Consider the following 20,163-nt stretch of genomic DNA (forward strand, 5'->3'; position numbering starts at 1 on the left):
CGTAAAATGTTTCCCCTTCGCCGCATCCATGGGCCAGTCTAATTATGTAATGTTCACCATTCGTTTTAGAAGTTAAGTCAATTAGGAATGGCTGCAGAACAAAATGCAGTTACATGCAATATATTATACTGGTGCCAGGACCCAGGTCCTTCCCTATTTGGTTGTGAGCTAGCTGATGGAACCCCACAAATATGGCATTGTCCTTGAAATTTGATGGCTCAAATTATTCAAGAGCAGTTTTTATGTGAGTTGAAGAATTTCAAAGTCTGACTTTGTCGTTAAAGCTTTTATTAAGCTTAAAAAACATTTCCAGAACAGTAATCAATAGTTGCATGTACGAATATTGATTTTGAAAATCTGGAATTATTTCAGAAATTTCCTATAACTCTTGCTGACATTGAAAAACATAACTGTGGTTAAAAAACAAAATCAATCACCTAACAGGTTTTAAACTATAAAAAAGGATGATGAGAAAATTTTAGTTGCAGTGTTAATTAACAAAAACAAAGGAGTTAAAATTGTCCAAACTCTTAATTAAACTTTTTTTCTTCTGAGGTGTCTACATGAAGGAACATCACTCTATGAACACACATCGCTTTGGCCCTATATTCTAGGTTTTTCTGTTGACTCTATACATAGTTGGGTGGCTTTGTAGCATATCCAATAATCTTGACCTTAAAGTTAATTTATAGAATGAGAAATAATTGTCTTTCAATAATATATGCGAGGCTGATAGGAATTCAACTCTTCCTAAGGAACATTTTTTTTTTATTTATAATCTTGGTTTCATTTTAATGCTAATAGTTTTATTTCTACCATTGGTGGTTTCCAAATTTGACCTTTGAGGAGCTGTGAAATGTTTACTTCAGTTCCAAACAATTTGTTGTCAATTGCCTTTCCTATAGACTTTTACCATGATAGTGATGATGCAAGCAAAAAGTCAATGGGCTCAAGTTTGGTTATCATTTGTCCTTAGTTCTGGCTAAAGTAACTCTCTAGTTTTATGAGGAAATAAAATGTTATACTTGTCGCCACCTTAATAATATATGATTCCATAAAGTAATTGAAGCTGTCTCTCTCTTTAATTCCTTAGACCTGATCCTCTCAAAGCACGGTTGGCATTATAAGCCTACTTTACTGGTGCTGTACTTTAGGCACACCCAGCTAAGAAACAGACATTATATAAAGATTTAAAGAGGCTTGACACCTAAATCTTCCTGTCAGGCTGAGGGGGCTGAAAGAATAACACCTCCAGGTTTTACTACAAAGAGAACTCTCTTGTATTAGAAGGTAGAAAGTACAAGTTTGACTCCTTAGCTTGTTACACAAATTGGAATTTACTATCGTCTAGAAGGATAAAAAGACCATACATCTCTCTTCCTTGGTATCAAGAGAACTCTTTTACTTAGGGAGGGGGAAAAGTATGTGTGTGGTTCCGTTACATCAACAACTAATGACCCGGATGAGAACTTTTGATTTCATGCTTGTTATGCTGGTCCTGAACTGTGATTTAGCATTATGTGTTGGTGCAGGTTTGTTTTCTGACTGTCTATAAATCTGTCCGTCCCTAGACCCCAGCCTTGTGATGTCTCTTTGAAGTCTCACTCTTATCTTCCTCCCACTTCTAGTGATAATCAACCCCCAAATGAACACACTTCAACGGGCAGTAGTGATAATAGAGAGCCTCACTCAAGTAAAAAATCGAGAGGATTTCGGTGCAGATTTCAGTCTGTAAATTTTACGGCTGAAGGCACTATGTTAACTCATTAAATCTCCTGCTCTCTCATTACTCTGGGTAGTGGTTTAGGGTGCGAAACTCCTAGGAAAGCGAAATACACATAAATATTTAACACTGTGCACTAAGCTTCTGTATACTAGGTTTACGGAGGTTAATTTGCCTCCCCAAGCTTTAGATGTACCGATATCTTCATTAGTAGTTCAAATTTGGAAACAGACATGAGCTTTAAATCAATTGGAAACGTTAAAAACAGTTTTGTTAATGTCAATAAAGCAGTCAGAAAGTGACAAATATTGCTTTTCTCGATTCTGTTGATGGAATCTTTGAGTTGTCATCACACATATGGAATCCATTCCAGGGATTCTACTTTCAGATCCTCATGGATAGGGAATGAGATTTTCTCTGGATATGGAGAGCTGTAAAATTTGCACCGATTGGTGTTTTTGCCCTGAGCGCCACAGAGAATGTGTCTCCCAAGGTTTAGGACATGTGTAAACACACTATGTTATTGGTATCAGATTCTATCCCGTATAAATGTTGAGTCTAGTTAAAGCTTGTATAGACATTATCAGATACAACATGGCAGCTCCAATAACATATCAAATGTATATATCTTTTTTTTCATTGAAAAAAAAATTAAATAAATTTCCTTGTTGAAAAATTCACACATGATCATCTAAATAGTCAATAAATGTGAGTGACGTTACCATGGCGATGACTTATATAACTTAACTTACAACACATTTTTGATCCATTGATATGCTGAAATAATCAAGTTCTATTTAAACAAATGTATGTAACACTTTTGGAGGGTATGACTCACTCTTAGGGTGTAAAAAAGCATTTAACGGTTTTAAGGAAATGTATTATTCCTTTATTTAAGTTTTGTTTTAAAACTTCAAGTTCCAGATAAGTAAATGTTGACTCATGTAAAGACAATAATCAAATAATGATGCTTTATCAATAGATTCTATCAGTTGAGTCGATTAGCTATGATGGTGTGGATTTACATTACATGGAAGATTTTTTTTTTTTTTTTTTACATTTTGACCTAAAAACTTCCATGATTAGGATTAAGCGCTTCTGCATGAAATTGTATTTTGACCTTAAAACTCTCCATGTTGTCCTGTCGAACAAAGTTATATGACACGATTTATGAGGCGATGGGGGAAAAGGAATTATTCATACCTACTGGTCCAAGTTTGTTGGGTGGTTCTGACACGATGCAAGGCAATCATAGACTCATCAGGCAACAATAGCGAGGTACTCACACCTCGGGGAGCCTACGTGTGTAGTGAATACAGACTGCCTGATGATGCTGTGATCAGCATCAAATATTTATCATACCTTGATGTAAGGCAAAACAGACCATTGTTACCCATTGTCCTTACATACAAGTTATTGTGTTTGTCTGAAAAGGACAGAGTGATATTATCCCATAATCACACATAAAAACTGTATAATGTTCTCAGCAAATACAACATAAAGGTATGATTATATTAATATATATATACCTATGGTAAAAAATGTATTGTAAGCCTGTAAGTTCAATGATTACATAGTGGTGCAGACTAAGGGTTCGAGCCTGCGAACTCCTAACTCTAGCCAACAATTGACCCAATCCAGAACAGCAATGCTATAATGTATTATTCGTGTGATACCCCAAAGACAAGGGCTTCTGTATTATAACTTCTTTTAGAATAAAAATTCAAAATGAAATTTGCAAGTATCCAGAAATTCCATCGCAGGATTCTATGGAATTGCTTCAAATGTTATTTTCAGTGACGATTGCTATCTTTTATTTTATGGTGTTGTATAATAATGTTGGTATCTGACTTCCAGGTGCTTGTGTAATTTTCTGGTGGTGACCAGAGGCATTACCATTACCCTGTGCCTTCACATTAAGTCTTAATTGAGTTCAGAAATTCACAGACCATGTTCCAGTTCTGATCTCGAGATAAAACCTAAGAGAATTTGCCAGTGTTGTGGAATTTTGTCCTGTTTGCATTGTAAGGTTATAGCTTGCTCTTGGTGCTACAGCATTACTGTGTATTATTGATTAACGTGAAAAAAATTCCAGGGATGCAAGTACAAGATGGAGATTCGAAATTGGGAATCGATGGCTGTTCATTAAACAAAAGAGGAAGAATATGTTGGGTCAATTAAGCTGATACAAAGACCTAGACGACTTGGTGTCCCTTACACATACCTATGGTGGGGGACTATAGTCAGGATCCTTCAGACTCTTGTTGTCAAGCTGCAGCAGCAGAATACACCCAGCTGTTGCCAAGGAAACAAGTAATAAACAACCAATAAATCCTCAGCTGTAAATTATTCATCAAGAGCTCTTTTGACAATGGATTTTCAAGGAAGATCAAGTATAATAGGGGAAAAGCTAGCATAGTAGAATGGTTGTAATACAGGCGATGGTGTCTGCTCATTCGGACAATCTCTTTGGTCAGAGTTGTTAGCAGGATATGCTTTTGTTTCCGAGTACCTGTAGATATAGTGTCACATGATCAATAGTGTACCTTGTGATAAGTTAATCGATACCTGGTGAATGAAGACGCCAGATTTCTGAGCTTGAATCTTATTAATTATGTAAAGGGTTTCTTAGAAATGTAGTTCTATTGAAGGTCATGCATGATAGTGTTCTAAGCTCATCAAAAGAAAAAATAATCAGTTGAACAGAAATTCAAAGATCACTGAGGATCTTTTAATGAAGAAACCATAATGTACATATCATTAGTAAGACTTGATAGATAAACTCTTAATTGTATATCTATCAAAAGATTATAAGAAACATCCTTAAGACTTCAGTAATCTGGCGAAATTGGCAAATGATATGATGAACTTATTGACTTACAGAGCAATTTAAACATTTGAATGACAACGACTTACTTAACATCTCATTGATCATGATGAATTAAATGTACTAACGCACCAAGTTCAATATAAACGTTTGATTGCACAAGATCACAAGTTTGTGTCTACATGGTACATTGAAATGTAAGCTTTCCTGTGACCTGGATCAATCTTGATGAAGCCTGTCATAAGAATGTGCAATAGTGCGGACCAAAAGTAATATGTAATATACTTTTTTCGATATTGAATATTTAACGGGATACAAGAAGGAGGCGGAGTGGCAGAGTCAGCACGATTTAATCTGTCTTCATGCTAATGAAGCAAAAGAGAAAGATATACCACTGTCGGAGGTGGAGATGAAATATTACTGTCATCTTGCCAAGACTAGAAAACCTGATTGCAGTTCACTTTTTGTAAGATGAATCCAGATATTTCTACTTTTTGCTGTGAAACTGAATATTCTTTTAATACCATCGGTGTTTTCCAATATTGTTATCTTAAATACAGGTTAATTTCACGTCTAAGTCTTTTGGAAAAAAATTATCTATCTATAATGCTGTAATAGTTCTATTAGAGAAGCCGAGGCTTGGTATTCTTATCTTTTAAGCATTTCACTGACTTTGATTGAAAAGTTAATTGAATTTGATATATAAGGCAGTGCATATCTTTCCAGTTATTTCCAAAATTAACTTCTATCTCTGTACAAATGTCTAAATTACGTAATGGGTGAAAACATGAGGAATTTCAGTTCAGTTTTTAAAGAAATGGATAAGATTTATCTTTTTTATCTTGCTTTTTATATTCCAAGACATCTAAATTTAAAATCTCGAAAGCACACAACTTTCCAGATGATTTTCTTTCTATTCATTTTTATAAAAAAAATAAGCTAATTGTATAGATTTGATAAGACCATTGAATTATGATTATCTTAAGTCTTAACATTCCTACATCTTATCTGATAGCTTTTAATTTTCTTTTGGAGAAATATCTTTAAGAACATGTTTCACAGCCTTTGTGTTTGGCTATATATTATTTTCTGTTAATTAGAGTATAGAGCTGTTGTTATACAGCTGTGCCATTAAGTTTCTCTCCTCCCCTTCCATTACCAATCTGCCGAATTAGGCCATTATAATCAGGTGACCACATGTTCTAATTTCTGTACACAATTACGCCCTTTTTACTGCTCTAAGATACATTTTCAGCAGTTGTGTATAAATCTTCTGCTCACTGCTGCTGTTTGACTTCTAAAAGAATTTGCTCTACCCGTTTTCTGTGTTTTGACGTTTTTGACCTTTTTCTCCTGTTCCTGACTTTGATACATACTCACCCACCCACGGATGTATTCACCACTTTGCTCCTACAAAAGAAGCAATTGAAGGTCACCCTTTCTCTCTACCGCATGATAAGATGGTTTCTTAGACTTGGCAACATCAACTCACCTGGAGCTTACTCCTGTGCAGCTGTTCCATTAAGTGGTTTCCTCCCCTTGTTTTGTAATCAGGTGACTTAACAGCTGTTATGTAAGTGGATGCCGTCTCTTGTCATAGCTTTTCGTTCAGGTAATGTAAGAATCATCAATGGTCACATAACCGACATAACAACTGCCTAACTTTTTTATGGGAAACATATTTCGTTTTACTCAGAGATAGAAGTATTTATAACCATTCTTCTATTAACATGCACTTTATATTGCTTTAGTATAAATGGATTCAATGTATCCATAGTAACAGATTCACCCATAGGATGTCCTTTCCCTCTATAGTATAAAGGTTTAGTGTCTTGTTTCTGTCAACAGGCTATCAGAGATCAATGTTTCTATATCAAATCTCCTGAACAATAAATACCATCCCTCTCTACAGTTTCCTCACTAAAATGGTTTGTGTAGTATTTCTGTCATTTTACTCTATAAGAAAAGTCCAAATGCTTTTAGAGTTGGTATGGGATTCACCAAAGTCTATGTTTAGGCTCGCACAACCATTGCACTGATATATTTCACCATTTTTTCATGAAACATTAAACAAAATTTATTGAAATTTTTCTTGGCTTGCTCCAACTGATATCACAATTTCTTTTAAAAATTGACAAGTGCTATCTGATGATACCAGTACTTTAAGGATTTGGAAAGCGAGATTGGCTGTTCCTGAAATCTTTTTTACACTTTTTTTTTATTTCACATGGAGAGTTTTTAATGACATATAAGTTGTTGCCACGGCTTCACCTTTCTTGACAATTACTTGGTTTCCATGGCGATATATCTGTATCTTGTTGCCATTAATATTGCTTTGTATGCCTGATGACAGGATGAGTAGATAATAATGATGCACTGTTGCCTTGGGAACATGTCTGCTTTGTTTTAATGTCCAATCTTCTAGAAGCAATATTGTATAAGTTGATCATCTTCTGACGTTACCATTTTTAATGGATTTCACCATGAACATTGTACTACATAACCTACTTGATCAGTGGAACTTGGCCCACAGTTTGAATTTCAATGATCTGAATATTCAGTGCATTCTCAGCATGCATAGGGGATCATTTGAAGTCATGCAAACCTTCATAGGTTACTGGTGAGTTTGGCATGTAATGAGAAAGTACATTTCATTGCTTTGTCAAAAAACAAAAAACAAAAAATTGAAAAAAAAAATGTAAAATACAAATAAATGAAAGAAAATAGTGAAATGAAGAATAGGCTTGAAATTTACTTGATTCACAAAGACCTGTTAGTACCATGATTTGTCATATCCACGTTGTATATATTTATTCTTTAATTGTTTGGCCTTCATAAGCTAAGAGATTTCACATGCTAAGTGCATTTGAATGAAAAAAGGGGGATTTTGATACACGTAAGTATGTAAACATCAGAGAAAAACACTGGAGACAATTTGCTATTAGCTTCGTGGATAAGGAATCTCCACAATGACTTTTCACACATGTCTGGGAAGATTTTTGTCTGCTATACTCTTTAAATTCATCTCCGTGTCTACAGTGCATTCCTCCAAGGGCAAGTCAAACTTTTTTGAACTCCCAATAAATATGGGGGTCATTGGGCACCACAAGAAGCAGAAATTCAATTATAACTGATTTTGATGCCAACAATTTTCACGCTGAATTGCCATATATACATCTACAAAAAATTCAATTAAGGTGATATCCAGTGGCGATAGCTGCTTGGCATATACTGTGATATAATGGCCGTTGAGGAGAGGAAATTTGTCACACGCTAACAGACTAATAAAGCAAATGGCGACTACTGAAACGACAATTTCACACGTCCATTAGGACAAAACTACGATAACATTAACGTAAATTTATGAACTGTGATAGTTTGTATATATGTGATGATTAAAACAAATTGCATTCAGAATAAATATAGACGCTACATATTTTGTAAATTGACTTCTGAAGGAGGTGAGAATTTCCGAACAGCGCTTGCATCAGCTTGTTTTTGTGAACTGTGCCAATATTTGACAACAGTTCTGTGGAGGCTGGCCATTATAGCGGTCTACTGAGCATACAATAGTCTACAACATAAAACTTAGGTCTGTATCAAATTCTGTGATGCCTGCTGTTTCTAGCACATTAAAACAAACACATCAGTCCATTACTTTAACAAGGAAACAAAAACAGCATTTTTATATTTCCATTTTCTTTCATGTAAGCTTGGGAAATAAAAAAAAATGATTTACCATTTTTGACAATGTTTGTATTGAATACTTTTATGATAAAAGCTAGATGTGTGGTTCAGCCATGCCTGGAAATAAGCCCATTTGGAATAAATAGCATGTCCACTGCCAAGTTGGAATCTCTGTCTAATCTATGTGATGTCATTAACAGTTGTAGAAGTCTTAATGTGACACATAACTTACCTAGCTGGACTTTCATTGGTATGTAAATCATTATCTACTATGATAGTATTAAGTGATGATGTCGTAACTCCCTGATCCTCCAGGACCTCTGAGTACCATGGGGTTTACACATCTTTTCTCCTATTCGCCTCTGAATCGTCTGATTCCACAGTTAAATAAATTAATTTTTCGGGATTTTTCCCACCTACTGTTAACACATTAGCCATATTTGTTTAAAAGCTAATGCATTCCTCTGAACAAAAGCATCCTAATGACTGCCCATAAGTAAAAGTTGAGATGGAGGATGCCAGGAAAAAGGCAATATTTCTTGGGCTCTTTATAGTTCTAACCACATTTTATCTATCTAATTCCTAAGAATAACACCTAAGGTGCTAAAAGTAAAACTTTCCATATGTACTTTAAAGATCTCCAAGTACAGATGATAAGTACAGGTAGGTATAAGATGGATCCCCCCTCCCCCACTATAAGATGGATCCCCCCTCCCTCACTATAAGATGTTTCCCCCCCCCCCCACTATAAGATGGATCCCCCCTCCCCCACTACTATAAGATGTATCCCCCCTCCCCCACTATAAGATGTATCCCCCCTCCCCACTATAAGATGTTCCCCCCCCCCCACTATAAGATGGATCCCCCTCCCCCACTATAAGATGTTTCCCCTCCCCCCACTATAAGATGGATCCCCCCTCCCTCACTATAAGATGTATCCCCCTCCCCCCCACTATAAGATGTATCCCCCCTCCCCACTATAAGATAGATCCTCCCCCCCACTATAAGATGGATCCCCCACTATAAGATGGATCCCCCCCCACTATAAGATGGATCCCCCACTATAAGATGATCCCCCCACTATAAGATGGATCCTCCCCCTATAAGATGACTCCCCACTATAAGATGGATCCTCCCCCACTATAAGATGGATCCCCCCCACTATAAGATGGATCCCCCCACTATAAGATGGATCCTCCCCCACTATAAGATGGATCCCCCCACTATAAGATGGATCCCCCCCACTATAAGATGGATCCCCCCCCACTATAAGATGGATCCCCCCACTATAAGATGGATCCCCCCACTATAAGATGGATCTCCCCCCCCACTATAAGATGGATCCCCCCACTATAAGATGGATCCTCCCCCACTATAAGATGGATTCCCCCACTATAAGATTGATCCCCCCCACTATAAGATGGATCCTCCCCCACTATAAGATGGATCCCCCCACTATAAGATGGATCCCCCCACACTATAAGATGGATCCCCCCACTATAAGATGGATCCCCCCCCCACTATAAGATGGATCCTCCCCCACTATAAGATGGATCTTCCCCCACTATAAGATGGATCCTCCCCCCACTTTAAGATGGATCCCTCCACTATAAGATGCCCCCCCCCCCACTATAAGATGGATCTTCCCCCACTATAAGATTGATTCCTCCCCCACTATAAGATGGATCCTCCCCCACTATAAGATGGATCCCCCCACTATAAGATGGATCCCTCCCCCACTATAAGATGGATCCTCCCCCACTATAAGATGGATCCCTCCCCCACTATAAGATGGATCCTCCCCCACTATAAGATGGATCCTCTCCCACTATAAGATGGATCCCCCCACTATAAGATGGATCCCCCCCACTATAAGATGGATTTCTACAGGTACTGAGTATTATAGATGTCCCCTGTGTACTGATGGGTATAACATATTCCCCCTGTACATCCAGTCCTCTTACACCCAGCCATTTGCACTATAATTTATCACTGATTGAGACAGATGTCGGTTACCATAAACAAAGAACACCTAAAAAATCACACACATTTTCTTGATAAATGGTATTCTGTGGAAGCCAGGTGGAGCTGTGAGATATTATTACAGCAGCATCATGAGGGGGGAGGGGGGGAAGGTTTCTGAATCAAAATGCTTCTGTTCTAAAACACACATATTTCATTGAGGAACCAAGCTAAAGCTGACATCTTATTTCCACTGAATATCTAAACATGAAATGTCGGAAGTTGGCGAAGACTGCTAAAGACATCTGCTAAATAGGCTTTATGATTTATAGTAGTCATTTTTTTCCTGAGTTGTAAAGGAAATGATTGGGGGTTGTAATTAGGCTCACCTGCTCACAAAGGTGAGAATTAACTGTTACATAATGTTGTTTCACATCCGGTGGGTACACTGGTAGGAGTTATGGGTACACTGTTGATATAGCTATAGGTACATTTATTTAGTCTGGGTACAAGTATAGCTATATACTCATTTATCAATACTGTGCACACTCATTTATCAAGTATAGGTACACTCATTTATCAATTCTGGGTACACCCATTTATCAATATTGAATACACTCAATTATCAATACTGAATACACTCATTTATCAAGTCTGTATACACTCATTTATCAATTCTGGATACACCTATTTATCAAGTCTAGATAAATTGATTTATCAATTCTGGGTATATGCACCCGTTTATCAGGATATTTAACAAACATGGCCGTTTTATGACACATCTGTGGCTGTATATACTCACTAATCTTCCTTTATTATCATGATGTAATCGGCTGTAACCATCAAGTTTCATATTGTTGCATGAATCATAAGTGCTTTTTCTAATTCATCTTTCTTTTACGATTAATTTGTCGATGCATTTGAAATTTAGGAACATGAAAGTCCGGTCATTTGACATGATAAAGGTGTCTTTATTCCAACTGACGCAATGACAAAAGCAGTAACATGCTTTGACAACCGAGTCCTGGGATGTGTCGTGTCTCGGATATGCGTCACATTCTATAAAATGATGGGCTCACACCAGACTATTACCAGACTAGTTGTATTCTTTATAATGTAAACACGAAGCCACTGTCAACTTAAGTGTATGGGATGCTTTGAGACCTGTATCGGTTTTCGTGGGGAAACCGACCACGACATTCCCCTGGAGACTGCCGTTATTTACATTAGAAGTGCGCGGCATGGAGTCATTAACTTCTTTATTGTTTATTGCATGAACATAGTTTTACTTCATGCATGACCGAGTCTATTCATTGCCTTATATGGGCATGGCCTGTGCCTTGCCAACTGAAGCTGGCTGTAACTGGGGTCAGGAGTGGGTGTACTGTCACCACTAATGGTCAAAGTCTGGTTAATTGATGAAACCTGTCTCTTCTTCAGGTTTTTGTTTTACTGTCCAAGTTTTTGACGTTCACACAAACACTGTATACACACCATCAACCAACCATAATCCAGGGAATACTTTCAGAAAAAATGGCTATGTGGTGGAACATTTTCAAGTCTAAAAGCTTTATTTATATATCCATCAGCTCATACCATCGATCAAACATTACTGTAAGCTTTAGAAATGGACAGAAATGGCAATGTTGTGGAATACACTTTTAATGGTAGGACGTCCAGTCAATGACACAGAAAATCTATTTCTAAGGCAGTTCTTGAAACAGGAAGAGCTCCATGGAGTCAAACGGTACAAAATTAGCAACAATGCATGCTTCAGTGGTCTTCCATGGTGCTAGGTAGGAGATTAGTGACACTTTCCGCATCAGTGACGGTCCAAGGCTTACCCACATGAGGCCATTATGTTTTTTCAATAATTACACAATATTGACTTTAGCGAAAGGAAACTTATGAATTAGAGATGTGGTTTCTTGGTAGGAATGTTTTAGTAGGGTTCATGCTAACGTCAGCTGTTTTTGTAGAATAGCTTATCAACACTATGTGTGTAGGCCAGATATGATATTCAATGGATATTTGCATTACCTTTACAGATTGAAGTAATTAAAATTTTGATATGAACACAAATGAATGAAATTTTATTATTTCTTGGTAAAGACTGAAAAAAAGATAGAAGAGTTTTGGTTGTGCATTAAAAACAACTAAAGCAAAGAAATTTTCATGAAGAATTGGTTTGAATACCATAGTCAGATTTTGAGCTTAACCCTTGAAAAAACCTTTCCTTAATTCTATATATTTCTTGAACATTTGAACCCTTAAAATAGTATAATTTGAATAAAAAAAACCTGAGAATTGATATGAATTGCATGAGTCTAAAGTACAACTGAATTGTTATGTTAGATTTTCCAGTGTACATGATGCTGCTGGCATTAACTTGATTGAGTAAGGTATACTGTCAACACTGTAAACCTTCCACAGACCAGACACTGAAATTCCAACATGTATCACAAGCTATCCATTAATTTAATTGTATTATGTCAAAAAATGTAAAGAAAATTTGCAGTTCGCTTGCACATGGTTTGGCGTAAGTGTACATGTAATGAATGAAGAGGTATATTGTTACAGTAAAAAAATTATCACAGCACACTCCTGGGAAATTGCTCTACATTAGAGTGGAATAATAGCAGTTCCGAAAGACAGAAGATCCATCAACGCTGTCATAATTGTTACTTTGGGAATCTCAGTTGTTGATTTTCTATTAATTCATATGATGATTTATCGGCTTTTAACAATTTTCATCTGGATTTGCTAATTTAATAAATTTTTAATGGGTTTTAGAAATCTTATATTCTTATAAGTAAAAAAAAACAACAAAAACAAGGAATTATGGGGCAGTGTTTAATTATGTGCAGTTGCAACTGTCATTTACATTCAGATTGTATTGGCTTGATCATTTATCATTTGATTAATCAACCAAATAAAGCAAGTAAAAAGTTTCAAACTGATTACAGCAAAGCATATTTAGAAGCTTGGCAAAAAAAGCCATTGCAAAAAACCCCTAATAAAGTCAATAGCAAAATATTGAACAAATTTGAAATAGCACACTAGATACTCTGAACCTTTTTCATTAACTTGAGAGTTGTCCAATCATTTTGATAATTATGTATGTTAATTATGTAACGCTTACAATTTGAAAAAGATTTGGCCAGATTGGACAGCTTACAGTCAGAGGGGAGATAACTGGTTCTGTGACAGTTGTAGGGGAAATAACTGATGGTAAAGGTAGATAACCAATGTTGGGACAGTATAGGGGAGATAACTGGTGCATTGACAGAGGTAGCATAGTTTATGATGATGCTTGCTGATAATTATCTGCATCTTATAGAAAAATCAATGCTAAAAGGATCGATAATGCTGATACAGCAGACACCATATGGAAGATGGTGGCTGTGTGAGGATTTCAGCTTATCCTTGTGTACAGGGTTTTACACGATGGCAGAAGAGCAGGAGTTAATTAAAATACATTAGAATATATTGTGAGCCGAACTAAACGCAATGAAGCGGTATTAAAAAGCAAGCATTGCTGTCGAAATGTTGCATGGCTTCCACATGTGCTTTGTGAGCAGTGTTGAAAAAAAAGGGACAGGGAAATTTAAGCGTATTACAGATAGAGAGATATAATTACATTCTTTACCATGTTTTATAGGCCTAGCTGGTATCATTAAATTAGACACATATCACCAGCATGGAATTATAGGCTGAAGATATAAGGGTATCACTCATATAGCTTCTGCATGTGCATCGACTGCTGCTGGCTCTGTCTTAAGGAGGTATCTTAGGTTCTCCTCTCCTTGGGAGATCTCTTGGGTTGTATGTTCTTGGTGTGTAGATTGGGGGATTGTTTGCTCAAATGTACTCTCTCTCTCTGTAACAGTATTAATTGGAAAGGAAGATAAGGACAAAATGGCTGCTAGATCATATTTCAGAATGCTGATAATGAAAATATAAAAACAGGTGTAAAAAGTCAATAAAATACCTTTAAATATTCATCTTTAAACTATACATAGCCTACAGGGCGAGGTCAACCATTTTTATGTTCCAACATAAAAATAATATAAAACATATCTATTTTATGTTTGTCTATTTACAAAGGCATCCAGAGCATACAAAATAACCTCCAGGTCATAGGGTAAAAAGCTATGTTAATTTGATCATGATCAAATAAGAGAGAGAAAACAGTTATTTTTCCTTCGATCTAATTGTGCTATGTTGTTTTCATTAATAGATTCCTAACATATTTGTTATTAACTTCTGAAATAAAGAGTTTAGCTGTAACAGAAAAATTGAATGATGTTGCCATTTTGGATGAGTATGTTAGTTGGTTCTGTTGCTGGAAGCTATCAAGGCTTAGCTGAATCTATACCATGATACACATCACCATCTATCTAGCTTCTTTAATTTGATGTAAGGCAATCTGATGAAGGACAGAACTGGTGATCGCCATGGCGACAGGGGAGTCTTTATAGAGTCCACTATAATGAAAGGCAGGCTAAACTAATTTCACCTCCATGTAGTAGAGAGTTTCGCACCATAAACTGTGACAGAGTCGTAAAGCAAAATGTATTGGTGATCCGGTTTTGATTTGGATTCCCTGATACCAGAGACAATAGTTGGATACAGCGTAATTGGTCATCCTTCCTGCTATATATTGACTTGTTCTAGTTGGTTGTTCAAAACACTTGTAACTAACGTAGGAATTCTCACTAGCGTGAAACACATTCGATCAGATGATAATTTCATAGATTTATTGTAAGCTGGATAGAGTAACAGATGAAAATAATCTATATTTCCAATCAATAAAAAATATACAGTAACTATGTTAGATGTACTGCATCTGCTTGTTTATTAAGATATATGTAACGCCTAATGAAATTATGTTGCATGATGGGATATATAATGGTATCCCAGGTGACAATCAAAGTCATATCGTCAACAGCAAACAGACTTTGGAGGTTTGGAATACCAGCACAAAGTCATTCTATAGAATAAAATTTATGGAGTTTGATCGTTGTTATAAATCCAATAGTTGGATCAAGACTTGTATTTTTATCATGTTGTTATGGAAACGCTAAGGATTGGTTTTTGTCTTCACCTTGAGAAGATCTAATGAGATATTTTATAGGAGTTAGAACAGCAACAAACTGTCTGAAGGGATCAGAATTGGTTGAAATTTAACAAACTTGTATAACTAGTTGAATTCCAACACTAACATTCTGAATCCTCCAACTCCACTTTGGAATATTTTCATTTCCGTTTTGGCATTGAGTTGTGTTTCATAATTGAAAACCACACGTCTGTAAATCTGCTGTATTTATCTACTAGATCTCCTGTAAGTATACTCTGATTATTGTATGGTTAAATAAACATCCAATTCTGTCTCGACTCCTTCCCATGTTTTTTTTAGGTCACCTGAGACGAAGTCTCAAGTGACCTATTCTAATCGCCTTTTGTCCGTCGTCGTCCGTCGTCCGTCGTGCGTCGTGCGTCGTGCGGTGTGCGTCGTCCGTCGTATGTCCGTAAACAATTTACATTTTTGACTTCTTCTCCAAAACTGCTGAAGCAATTTCAATGAAATTTTGCACAAACCTTCTTAGGCATAAGGCCAATAAAAATTGTGAATTATATGGTCCCCACCCCCCAGGGGGCTGTGGGAGGGGCCAAAAGGGGTAAAATTGAGTAAAATTTCAAAAATCTTCTTCTCTACTCACAGATGTGGTAGAATCAAATACTCTTCATAGATAGAAAGGTCTTAAGGTCCTTTACAAAAATTGTGAATTATATGACCCTGGGGTCTCACGTTTCCCCCTGGGGAGGGGGTCAAGTTTACTATAGTTTATATAGGGAAAACACATTTATGAGCATGTTTTGCTCAATTTTCATTGGAAACGAGTCAAACTTGGTTAGAATTATTAGCCTGAGATAGCATTTTAATATCATATCCACATTGGTCCTGGCCGACCCCCTGGGGGCAGAGGGGTGGGGCTAAAAAAGGGTCAAATAGGCTAAAACTTCAAAAATCTTCTTCTGAAATTCTGGAAATGGTAGAATCAAATACTTTTCATAAATAGAAAGGTCTTAAGGTCCTTTACAAATATGTGAATTATATGACCCTGGGGTCTCTAGTTTCCCCCTGGGGGAGGGGGTTAAATTTACTATAGTTTATATTGGGAAAACACATTTTTGCTTATTATTTGGTCATTTGTAATAGGAAATGAGTCAAATGTTGTCAGAATTATCAGTATGAGATTGGCCATTTAATCCTATTAACAAATTTTCTATGACTGACCCCCAGGGGCTTTAGGGGCGGGGTCAAAAGGGGTAAAATAGGCTAAAACTTCAAAAATCTTCTTCTGAAATTCTGGAAATGGTTAGAATCAAATACTTTTCATAAATAGAAAGGTCTTAAGGTCCTTTACAAAAATTGTGAATTATATGACCCTGGGGTCTCACGTTTCCCCCCTGGGGAGGGGGTCAAGTTTACTATAGTTTATATAGGGAAAATACATTTATGAGAATGTTTTGCTCAATTTTCATTGGAAACGAGTCAAACTTGGTTAGAATTATTAGCCTGAGATAGCATTTTAATATCATATCCACATTGGTCCTGGCCGACCCCCTGGGGGCAGAGGGGTGGGGCTAAAAAATGGTCAAATAGGCTAAAACTTCAAAAATCTTCTTCTGAAATTCTGGAAATGGTAGAATCAAATACTTTTCATAAATAGAAAGGTCTTAAGGTCCTTTACAAAAATTGTGAATTATATGACCCTGGGGTCTCACGTTTCCCCCTGGGGAGGGGGTCAAGTTTACTAAAGTTTATATAGGGAAAACACATTTATGAGAATGTTTTGCTCAATTTTCATTGGAAACGAGTCAAACTTGGTTAGAATTATTAGCCTGAGATAGCATTTTAATATCATTTCCACATTGGTCCTGGCCGACCCCCTGGGGGCAGAGGGATGGGGCTAAAAAAGGGTCAAATAGGCTAAAACTTCAAAAATCTTCTTCTGAAATTCTGGAAATGGTAGAATCAAATACTTTTCATAAATAGAAAGGTCTTAAGGTCCTTTACAAAAATTGTAAATTACATGACCCTGGGGTCTCCTGTTTCCCCTTGGGGATGGGGTCAAGTTTACTATAGTTTATATAGGAAAAATATATTTGTGAACATTATTTGCCCAATCTTTGTAGGAAATAAGTCAAACTTGATAAGAATATTTAGCCTAAGATATAGCATTTTAACATTCATATCTGTCCTCGATGACCCCTTGGGGGACCAGAGGGGCAGGACCAAAAAGGGTCAAAATGATTAAAATTTCAAAAAATACCTCTAAGCTAGTTCACAGGTTTGATTGAAGCAAATACTCTTCATAGTCTAAAGAGTCAAATTTATAAATCACTGACCAACTTCAAGGCCCAGCATATAGTGTTTATATGTCTTTAATTTGTTTCATTATTTGTTTCATTATATATTCTTACTCAGGTGACCGCTAAGGCCCATTCCCATGTTTTTATGTTATTACTGGTGTGGGATATTCACACCTTTAGCCTTATCTTCAGCATTTAAACAAAACAAAATTATAGCGGCACAATATCTGTCCATCACCAGGGAGCAAAGATTCACAAGGCTTTCAATGTAGATCCAGAGGTGAATGAATGAATTTATTGTATTTATACCTTCACAAACATCTTCCCTCTCAGAAAAATGTGAGGCTGTGTAGGAAAGTTATTATTTCTATACATAACTCTTTACAGATTTAGTAAATTGTTTACAATAATTTGTGTTTAAATCTATGAAGCCCTTAGGATTTTGCTTTGGACATTTTCATAGCTTCAGGATTTGTTTTGAAAATAGTTTTAACTTTCCTCGCCCCAAAGCCAGGCAGAATTGGAAGCTAGAACAGTGGTTAGAAGAGTTCCATGCACAAAGTAAAGATAAAATCGGTGCTCTCTAAAGATCAGAGCATGCACAAAGTCTGTAAGCTGGATCTATTTTTAGTGAAATCTTAACATCATCCCTATGTCAAATTCTAAAAGTCAAGTAGTTTTGAACTTTTTGGGCTTAATAGATTACAGACTAGGTGTAAACATTCCTTTATAGTAGTGATAGGTATTAAGTGTACTTAACTGTAGTCAGTAACCTTTAATGGTACCTGTCATACAATTTTTACAGTACACACAGATTCCTTCTTTTCAAAATGAAAAATGTTCAATATTGAAAGGTTTGTTTGAAATCACCTGTTGGTTTTCTGATGCCAAGATCTGCTATGGTTCGATAGATTGCTTCATTCCCATGGCAACACATAGTTTCTTTGCACTCTAAACTTTAAAATCAACTGCAGAAAGTATTTATAGAAACATCATATATCGTAATTCAATCGAGAGAAGAATTATTCCAAATGTTAAATCTGTAAACACCTTTAAGCTGAGAAACCTAGGATTTTAGAGATCAATATCAGACAAAAGCTTAAGTAGTATATTGCTAATAGCCCTCGTTGCTATGGTACCACCAGTATCTTAACATATTTATGATTGATAATTTGCATATACTTGAGTATTTACATATACTTGAGTGGAATGAGTATTTACATGAAATTGAAGTGAGAATGAAATGAATGAATAGTTAATGTTTCAATTTTATCTCTTGCTATTTTCTCTTTCTGATACAATGTGGTTACAAATTTTTGTGGTATTTTATTTTTGGAAAACTTGAAGTTTAACTATATGAGATGATTAAGCCAAAACAAACGAAAAACTAACAGATGTTATGTTATCATTTTTGGACGGAATTCGGTTTTGAAGGTAAAATCTGACATTTTTATTGATTTGATTCCAACAAAAATAGATTTCTCCTGTTTAGTTAGTACAATTCCAGCTTAGAGAGATGAGTTGTCTCCGACAGATTAATAAAAGTCTGGGGCCCACATTGTTCTCTGTTCTCCTGGTTTTGTCCCTAGAGTAGCACTCGTCTGGGAAGGTAAAACGACAACCCTAGAAACAATCTTATCTGTTAGAAAAGTCTCCAAGAACAAAAAAATCCAGGCACTAAAGAGATCGTGCGGTTCTGTCAGTTTTTACCCTGTCTATAAAAATTCAACTTTTCCTCGTTGATGGTTAAGTTGTGGTGCAGCCAATTTCTGCATGCATGTCTTTCTAAGATAAGACACTAAGCGTTTCATTGAGCATTGTTAGGTTAAAACTATACAATGAAGGCTTTATTCATCTCCAAATTTTGGTCGGAACAATTTTCAAACGAGGAGTTGGTTGAACTTAAAATAATTCCCTTTGAGAGAGAAAGATGTAATAAAATGGAAAAAAATTCTATATTTTTTTCTTACCTTTTTCCTCTGCATTGAAGCTAACACCATTACCACCAGTGCTTTGTTTATTCAGAGTGTATACATGATGCAGGGCAAAAGAATTTGAGGGGTATCTTATACAAAGGGGGAGTTGTGTCTAAGTCCAGGTTCAGCACACACAATTTAGTAAATACAATTGATAATCATTATAAGCACTAAGCACACCCTTTCTATTTTGATTGAAGTCCAAGGTGATTCTGCCATGTATCTTTCACTGGCAGTTATTTGTTTCATTGATGTGAATAATCTTTATTTCAGGCTCTTTTCTTTCTCTTTGAAAGAAATACATCCGTTCTCATACAAATAACTTTTTGTATTAAATTTAAAGACACGATTTTAACTCACTTCCAACATTTCGAGGTGATAATCTCCCTTTGAACAGATTAATCCCCCTTTGGCGGAACTCTTCAAATGTGATGAAAGGCATCAATAGACCAGTACACAGAATCATTAAGCTACAAAATTGAAACAAAACCTGATATCGACCAGGCTCTCTCTGAGGAACGAAATTGAACGGCAGCTGTAATGAAATTCGAAATTGAGTTTACTGCAGTAGTTGAGATATCTTCTTGAAGACAATGATGAGAGGAAAG

General features: G+C 36.2%; 1 protein-coding gene across 4 annotated transcripts in view; it reads left to right on the forward strand.

Moving 5' to 3' along the window:
* The window catches only part of LOC138321252 (discoidin domain-containing receptor 2-like), a 245,975-nt gene that overhangs the window by 192,905 nt on the left and 32,907 nt on the right, over positions 1–20,163 (forward strand). The gene's annotated exons all lie outside the window — the stretch shown is intronic.

Source organism: Argopecten irradians, chromosome 4 (genome assembly GCF_041381155.1).
Source record: "Argopecten irradians isolate NY chromosome 4, Ai_NY, whole genome shotgun sequence".
NCBI classification, from domain to species: domain Eukaryota; kingdom Metazoa; phylum Mollusca; class Bivalvia; order Pectinida; family Pectinidae; genus Argopecten; species Argopecten irradians.